The sequence below is a fragment of the Camellia sinensis genome, chromosome 11 (genome assembly GCF_055761805.1).
Source record: "Camellia sinensis isolate YWXY chromosome 11, ASM5576180v1, whole genome shotgun sequence".
NCBI lineage: Eukaryota > Viridiplantae > Streptophyta > Magnoliopsida > Ericales > Theaceae > Camellia > Camellia sinensis.
The window spans coordinates 141,692,164-141,701,921 of record NC_138971.1 but is presented as its reverse complement, the minus strand read 5'-3'; the positions used below and the strand labels follow the sequence as shown (position 1 = coordinate 141,701,921).

Here is a 9,758-nt window from a genome sequence, read left to right as displayed (position 1 = left end):
TCCCTCCAATTTAAGCAGAGAGACAATTTAAAAAACAAATTGTCACATCAAAAAATACTCTCATGTTAGTTATATATATGTACATACTATATATGTATGAAAATATAATTTGGTATGTATCCATTTATGGGTACATATCTTGTGACTTTATCATAAAATTTTCACTCATTTCAATCACAGAAAACGTAATTTTTTTTACAATTTGACATTTAAATACTTCTTACATAGAATTAAATTTTTATAAATGTTATGCGAAAAAATTATTTTATCGCAAAATATCGTAAAATTAACACAAACATGTGTAACATTGTTAGAAATTGGCATAAGAAAATGTCCAAATTTTTTATATTTGATGTTGCAAAAGTTTGTAAGCTGGTTACAATTTTTTTATAATGCCAATTTGTAAAAAAAATTACGTTTAGTGTCGTTGAATGAGTGGAATTTTTATGATAAAGTCACATATTTAATGGTAGAATATATACTTATAAATGGATACAGAGCCACATGGTGCCTAGGGGCTCATGTGGCCCCCTGGATTTTTCTTTCTTTTTTTTTTTCTTACATATTTGTATATATAAAATTTTAAACAAAAATAATATTTAGAATAAAATGTCAAAGGTATTTTCAAATTTATGAAAACAATAGTGATTGTTTTATTGAAAATGAAGTTATTATAACAAATTATATTTTTATATATGAAAATTTTGTGAAAAAATCTCAATATAAAAGTAATATCAATCATTATTAATGTGCAAATATAATTAATCTCACTATATATATGTAAAAATTACTAGAATGTTAGTTATATTTGCATGTGGAGTTCAACCTTCATACGTTGTTTTACTATTGGTTGGTGATATTATATGTCAATAATGACGTGATATCACTAGTATATAAAATTTTTACTCAAATTTTGTAAAAATTTGATTTACCATTATATAATTTATTTTAAGACATAAATATGTAACTTTTTTACATTATCTATGATACAACTAGTTACACGCAATACTTTTTTTTCGATTTTACTCGAAATTAATTGTAAAATTTTATGTGAAATACTTTTGTAATAATTTATTCAAGTTTTTGTACTTATTATTAATTCAAAAATTATTGTTATCTTCTTACTGTTAGTTATTGTGAAACCCGTATTTTTATATAATAAAAATAATATGTATATTTTTAATTTTCTTAAATAATTATTCACAATATTTTGAATTTAATAGTCTGTATATTTTTATACTGAAAATTTATTCAAAATAAAATAAAATAAAATATTTTTGACTTTATATTATTACTCAATATTAATTTCTGAACCGTATGATATTTTTATTATATTTTTCTCTATATTTTTTTGGTAATCAAATTACACTGAAACCATATATTTGCTGTACTAAAACCCAATCAAAAACCATGGGTTTGCTACCCCAGGTTTTCTTGCATTCCACCTTCAACGTGGTGAACATGCTGACCAAGTGTTCAATTTCTTCTTCTTCTTTTTTTATTATTTATTTCTTTTCATTTTCTTTTATCTTCTTTTACTCTTCCTCATTTTGCTTCTCTTCCAATTGCATAGCTCTCTCTCTCTATCCGTTTCATCTCTCTCTCTCTCCCTCCATCTCTCATTCTCAAAACTCTCTTTCTCCTTTATCTATGTTTTTCCTCCTTCCCCAACCTCCATAGCCATGGCCTCAACCCACACTATCGCCAACCCGCGAACTTCACCACCATTGGCGCACCGTCGGACCGGCACCACCACCACCATCACCTATTTCTATTATCATCTAGAACCACCATCCACAAAGTGTTGTAGGTGAAGAAAGAGAAGAAGAAAGAAGATGGAGGAGAAAGAAACAAAGTTAGAGAAATTTATTTTGAAGTTCAAAAGTTGGTTTTCGGCTTACTTTCGGCATGCCAAAACCATCCATTCTAGGAAGAAGTGAGACAAATAGGCCATGTAAGATGAAGTACGAAGTAAGTTGAAGAGATTGGCGAAAGAATGAAGTAAAACCGTTAAGAATTAAGAAAGTTATGGGGTCCGAAAGATGGTTCGAAAAAAATGTCCGAGACGGTAGGAAAATAATCTTATTTTTGGTCAAATTTTGGAGATCCGACGGCATGCAAAAAGAGACGGAACGAGGAGTGTGAGTAGTGAACCAAAAACTAGGCCGTGAGGTGAATCCAATGACAGAAAAATAAGATAAAACGAAGTTACGATGAAGAAGATACAAGCATTTGAACCGGTGACATTGAAACTAAAATTCTGGGTCTCTCTGTCGTGCATGCTGTGGCGGTTGGGGAAGATGAACTAAATGTTTATCCAGTGTTTCTCGGCTCATGGTGCTACGGTGCATCCTAGCACATTTAGGTTAATCGAGTGGTCCTATGACTTTGGGGATGACCACCCCTAGGTTTTTTGACGTGTAGAATCCATTTCTGGGGTTAGATCTTTCAAATTCTAAGTCTAAGATGATCATCAACAACTAAAGGTTCTAAGAGAATCCAATGAAAGATCAACGGTGAGGTCGTGTTCGATTAATGTGAAATTTCAGCAAGATGATCATGGAGTCAGGACAGTCATATCTTACTATCAGAATCATAAATCAAATTCGGACGATAAACCGTTAGCAACCTAACATTGTAAGAAAATCCTCTCAACCCTCTCATATTTTTTTATATATTTGAAAATTTCAAATTATATACATATGATAAAATGTCTAAACTTGTAGATAGAATTTTATTTATAATTGTATGAAAATTTATGATGGTACATCAAATTTGGACTTGCATGTATAGTTTATGCTATTAAAAAGATGATTGAAGATGTTATTTGGCCCTTTAAATCTGCCATAAGGTTGTACTAATTTTTAGACAATTTTATACTCAAAATTTGAAGATGATTTCTTCTACAAAGTTGTTGATAATGATGTCTAGTTCATCCACAAAATTTTTCAACAATTATTGAGTTTTGTACGAATTTATAAATATTTTTAACCAAATCTGGTAATTTCTAAGCAAAAAATGAAATTTGAGAAGTCTAGTTTCATAATAAATTTTTAGATCATGGAATTTATTTATAAAATTTAAGTATGGAATTAATTTAAGGAAATGTGATAAATCTGTGTCATAAAATTTCTGGGAATTTTACAGAATTATTTATAACTTATTTTTGGGAATTTATTTCTGAAAAATGACCCAAATATATTTATTGAATATTCTGTACATTTTCACAAATTTTAGAAATGTATAAATAATTTATTTATAATTTTTATTATCTAAGATATAACCTGAAAATTTCTAGACAGGTTTAAGATCATGACTTCAATTATTTATTCGGATAAAAATCAGTTATTGTGTTGGTCCAATTCATCAAATATAGTAAATTAGTAATCCATGTATGGGTGTATTGTGGTTTATTTAATATTGTGGTAGTCTAATCTTGTAAATTAAAAATCCATGCACGTGTGACTTTGGTTTATTTTCTCTGTATCTAAATTATTATTTCATACCATGGTTTAAATAAATTGTTTATTTAAATGTTGTACATTTGTTTATTATTGTGTGATATGTGTAATATTTTATGTTGAGAATTTTAATGAGTTGGTATAACATCAATTGTGAAAAAAAAATTGGAATTATTTGTGAGTAATATCAAAATTAACTGAAATGATTAACGGCATATACAAAGTTAACAATTGACGGTTAATACTAGATGTTCAGAGTGAGTCTTGGTTTTAAAGAGTGTACGAAATTATGAGTTGACGGTTAATACCGGTTGTTCAGGGTGAGTTCTGATTTTAAAGAGTGTATGAAATCAAGGGATTGACGGTTAATACCGGTTGTTCAGGGTGAGCCCTGGTTTTGAGAATTCTCACGTAAATTGTGTTGCGAAACTCTAAGATGGCACGGGACCTATTTGAACCCTTTTCGGTATTTGGTTGTGGAATAAGGGTGGATGTGCTGGTGGCACACAGGGAGGTTACGTACCCCTGACAGACCGTTTCCTTGGGGCAGACCACGGATGCTACTACTTGGGTATATAACTCCGGACGTGGGCATCCCTGGTAGTTACGGTTGGTAACACTAAAATATTTCACCAAGGGAGGGTTTCAAATTAACCGTTGCCATGCTTAGTGGTTGGTAAGTTAAATCTCTTTGGTGAGATTTCGAGTGTCACCTAATTTATTAAAATTATTGAAATTATTTTAATGGTTGTAATTTATGCTTACAATTATACTGTTATCTCATGTTTATAATCTCATTATTTTTCTCTTAAAAAGAATGGTAGGTTGGTTATGTTTTCTTACTGTGTTGCAAAACTCATGGCATATATTTTTGTTGCCCTGGCGTTTTATACCAGGTCTTGGCGAGAAAATAATTGAAGCTGAAATGAAGTCGACGCTAACGTAGAGCTTTGGCTGACCTGAAACCCCGAGTAGAGCCGAATAAATTATATTATTTTATATAATAGCTATTAAGGACTTTATAATTTCATTTAATGTTGTATTTGGATAATTTTAAGTTTTTATCTATTGTTATTTGGACGTTTGGTTATGTACGAGAGTTGGATTACCCTGTTAAGATGTCAACTTTTTTTAGTTTATTAAGTCATTTTGTTTATTTAATTTCCCTTGATACTTCCAAAAAAAAAAAAAAATTGGGGCGTCACAGTTATGGGGGAAAAAAATTTAAGTTATAGTCAGTAAGCGTCCTTCTAATTTAATTTCTTGGCTCTGCCACTGTGTACATATATATATATATATATATAACATGGGAGTATTTTTTGATGTGACAAATTTTTTTTAAAAAAAATTGTCTCTCTCCTTAAATTGGAGGGAAACTTGAATTTGCAATAATGCATTTTTTTGATAACCAAACAAAAATCCTTTTTCAAAATAGGGTTTTCAAATCACTTTTTAAAAAAATAATTCAAAAAAATGAAACCAAACATAATAAATAAAATTTATTGACCTCCATAGGTATATAGCTGTGAAGGAGTTGGATTGGGATGAATTGTAAACCAGGACAATTTGGGTTCAATTCTCATTAGGGATTTAACTAATATATATGGTTTGCAAGTGATTATAGGTATTTAGGATTTACTCTACAAAGATAGATTCACTGTGGTCTTGCCATGGCGAGATTACTTGTCATAAAAAATAAATGGGTAAATTACATTGACACCCCTTTAAGTTTGGTCCAATTACTACGCATCTCTTGATGTTTTGAAAATTACATTCTCACCCCTGTGGTTAATAATCTCATTTCACAAACCCTCCTACTTATATAAAAAGTAACAACTTCTAGTAAAAAAAATAGAGGAAATTACATTAAAAAAAATTAAAGGAAAGAGGAAAAAAAGAGAAAGTAAAGCAAAGCAAAAAAAGAGAGAATACGTGAGTTCAATGTCTTCATTTCATCTAAATAATTACAATGACGGGAGGTTAGTGTAATTTTTCAAACGTCAGGGGGTGATATGTATTCAAACCCAAACCTCAGGAGGTGTAAGTGTAATTTACCCTAAATAAATTAAAACTTTTAGGAAACAACAATCATCTATTTTTGGGTGGAATGGGAGCCTTTTTAAGTATATACCTTCTAAAAAATTAAAGGTAACATTTGGTTTAGTTTTAGAATCATGATTTGAAAATGGAATTGTATTTTGAATTTTTGAGTTGTTGAATCATGATTTGAAAAGAGAAAATTTGTTTGGTTATAAGTTTTAAAATAAGAAAATTTGTTTAATTATGAGTTTTGAAAAGAATATTCAAAACTTAATTCAAAAAATTATAACTCATAATCAAACACATAACTCAAAACTCTATTGAAAACTCTATTCCAAACTCATAGCCAAACTTATGTTAAAATTCAATTCAAAAAAATAATTATTGAAAACAATAAATTTTTTATTTAAAAAATTCAAAAAATATCGAAAATATTTTTTTATTTGAAATATTAAAAAATATATATTATTTTTTTGTAAAAAACAATATTCAGCTAGTGTTTTAAAATTACTTTTGATTGTATATTTGATTGGAAATTTTTTTTTTTAATTCTTTTGTTTAAAAATATTTTTTTAATTTTTTAAAAATTACTGTTACAAATTAATTTTTATTTAATTTTTTTTTTGTTAATTTTAAATAAATGGCCAAACTAGTACGCCTAATGTCAATTAGAGAAGAAAATGAGCTATTGATTCCACCAACAAAACATGCATTTCGATGAAACTCACTCATAAAATTAAGCACATTAGATTTCACAATGCTGCAACATTTCTTTGCAAAATGCCATGTTAAATCCATCAGTCCAATGGGCTTTATTACCCTCACAGCTCATAATGACATGTCTAATGTCCTCTTCAGTGATCAAGCTCCAAGTTCGTGTTGAATTGGCTACAGATTCTGGAGGTCACCCCATGTGAAAGGGGTGATCCTCATGTCAACAATGGAAGGCCACCAACCTCATGTCAACAATGGAAGGCCACCAACCATGTCAAAAGTCAAAGAATGAGGGCTCTCCCACCTACTCCTTTGTGTATAAATAGAGACGGGAGGGAGAGGATATAGATATCAGATGTGGAGCTGAGAGGTGTGAGTTGAGAGCAAAGAGAGAGAGAATTACAGAGAGTGTTGTAATTCACCATTTTGTTCAATATAGTGAATCCGCTGCCCGTGGACGTAGGCGACTTGCCGAACCACGTTAAAACTTGTGTGTTATTGCTTGTTTGAGTTCCCTGGTGTGCCCCCGATCCTCAACAATTGGTATCAGAGCTCGGGTTGCGAAAAATCGAATTTTTTCCGAAAGTGTCCAGATTTCGAAGTGCTCAAAATCCACTTTTGACCATACCAGGAGGAAGAACTCCCCGAGAGGAGTCCAAAACAGCAAAAACAGAGCCCAGAAGCTTCGCAACGCGCCCTCACGCGCTCTCTGAACAAAGCGCGTCACCCACAGTCGCAGCACGCGCCCACACGCGCCGTTCAGACAACCGGCGCGTGATACCACTCTCACGAACGCGCCCCACGCGCTGACGGAGGAAGAAGACGAGTGGGGGAAGGCGCGTGTAATACACGCGCGTGCCACGTCATCCGACACGTCAGCCACGTGTCAGCCACGTGTCAGCCACGTGTCAGCCACGTGTCCTGCCCAGTCAGCCGGAGCCGCGTTGACCGAGCCGGAGCCTCGTTGACCGCGCCGCCTGCGCTGCCGTTGACCGCGCCGCCTGCGCCGTTGACTGAGCCGTTGACCAGCCGTTGACGGGAGAAAGTATCCGGTGCATCTCAGCGCACCAGATTCTGTAGATCTGACCCGTCCAAAGTGTTTTTGCCAGATCGGAGCCATTCGGAGTCCGTTTTTGACGATCCAATAGTGCTTCCCAACTATTTGGAGTATTCCGGACACATCTGTACGGTCAGTTTTTTGAATTGAAGTTTCTAAAAAATGGCAGAATCTAGAGCATCCGAGTCCGTAAGTAATCCAGCCAGTACAAGCACTTCTAGGCATTGGACCCCGGTGTCCCATGCCAAGTTCGAGGTAGAGAAGTTCGATGGAAGCAGCAACTTCGGCATGTGGAGATGCGAAGTTAAGGATATGCTTGTCCAAATGAACCTGCACTTCACTCTGGGAGACAAACCAGATGACATGGACGAGATAGAATGGGAGAGGGTGAATCTCCTGGCCTGTAGTTCCATCCGACTTTGCCTTGCAAAAGAGGAGAAGTATGCCTTTACAGAATATGATATTGCGAAGAAGCTTTGGAAGGCGCTGGAAGATAAGTTCATGACAAAGAGCATTGAGAACCGGCTCTACTTGAGGAAGAGGTTGTTTCGTTTCGACTACATTAAAGGTATTTCGATGAACGAACACCTAAATAACTTCAACAAAATTATTACGGATTTGAAGAATTTGGATGATCATGTTGGTGATGAAGATAAAGCACTGTTATTGTTAAATTCCTTGCCTGACTCGTATGATCATCTCACTACTACTTTACTGTACGGTAAAGAGAAGATCAAGTATATTGATGTTGCAAACGCCTTGGTGAACAATGAGTTCAGAAGGAAAGATAAGTCTGCAAACAGGGACTCAACATCCGAGGCATTAACAGTCAGAGGCAGAACAAATAACAGAAGAAATACAGGGCGAGGAAAGTCTCGCTCAAAATCCAGGGGGAAACCTTCAGACAAAAGACGTCTTGCAAAAGACGAGTGTGCAGCTTGTCGCCAGAAGGGGCATTGGGCAAAAGATTGTCCAAATAAAGACAAGACAGAAGAGAAGGTGAATATTGCACGAGATGGAGATAATGATGAAGGAGGAGCCTTCACAGTTTCATCATATGGCCAGTCGGATGAATGGATAATAGATTCCGGATGTTCATTCCATATGTGTCCTAACAAGCAGTGGTTCTCGAGCTTACGAGAGTTCGATGGAGGAGTTGTGCTGATGGGCAACGACCAAGCTTGCCAGACAAAGGGGATTGGAACAATTAAACTGAAGAGCCATGATGGAACAATCAGAATTCTTGAAGATGTACGGTATGTACCAGATCTAACCAAGAATCTCATCTCAGTGGGAGTTTTAGACTCCAAAGGTTACAGAATAACCATGGAAGGTGGAGTCCTTAAAGTTGTTCGAGGAGCATTGGTTGTAATGAAGGGTACTCGACAGGGAAATTTATATTTCCTAGATGGCTCTACAGTCACAGGGAGAGTGGCTGTCTCCACCAGTTCCAGCTCAGAAGATGATGCATCAGACACTTCCAAACTTTGGCACATGCGCCTAGGGCATGTCGGTGAGAAGGCTTTACAAGGATTGGTAAAGCAAGGCCTGTTGAAAGGCGCCAAGACGGGGAAGCTTGAGTTCTGCGAGCATTGTGTATTGGGCAAGCAAACAAGAATCAAGTTTGGTACTGCAATTCACCGTACCAAAGGGATTCTAGACTACGTCCACACTGATGTATGGGGTCCTTCCAAGACTGCTTCGTTGGGAGGTAAACACTACTTTGTGTCGTTCATTGATGATTTCTCTAGAAGAGTTTGGATTTATACAATGAAACACAAAGATGAAGTCTTAGACATCTTTCTTACGTGGAAGAAGATGATTGAGACCCAGACAGGCAGACGGATCAAGAAGCTCAGATCTGACAATGGTGGAGAATATACATCAGATCCCTTCTTTGAGGTTTGCCAGAATGCAGGGATAGTGAGACATTTCACAGTTCCTGGAACACCGCAGCAGAATGGAGTTGCAGAACGCATGAACCGCACTTTGGTGGAGAAAGTCCGGTGTATGCTGTCACAGTCTGGATTGAGCAAGGCATTTTGGGGCGAGGCATTGAACTATGCTCGTCATCTTGTCAACAGACTACCTACTGCAGTATTAGATGGGAAGACTCCCATGGAGGTATGGTCAGGAGTCCCAGTTACTGATTATGATCAGTTACGTATCTTTGGATGTCCAGCATATTTTCATGTTACAGAAACTAAGTTGGATCCAAGAGCCAAGAAAGCCATCTTATTGGGCTTCGGTGACGGTGTCAAGGGATACAGACTGTGGTGCCCTGAATCAAAGAAAGTTCTCATCAGAAGAGACGTTACCTTTGATGAGTCTGTAATGCTGAAGCAATCAGATCCTCAACAGAATGAGGAAGCATTGAAGAAGTCAGTGCAGGTGGAGTTTGAGACTCCAACAAAGACTAGTCAGCCAATCAACCATCCTGAAGAAGTCTCAGAGGATAGCTCTGAAGAGAGTTCAGATGAAAATGA

General features: G+C 35.3%; 1 long non-coding RNA gene across 1 annotated transcript; it reads left to right on the top strand.

The window, feature by feature from the left end:
* Positions 1-1,537: 1,537 nt before the first annotated feature.
* On the top strand, positions 1,538-4,600 carry LOC114281540 (uncharacterized). The gene is made up of 2 exons (XR_014345390.1): positions 1,538-2,637; positions 4,358-4,600. It is a non-coding gene; the product is annotated as an uncharacterized LOC114281540 (long non-coding RNA).
* Positions 4,601-9,758: the final 5,158 nt, after the last annotated feature.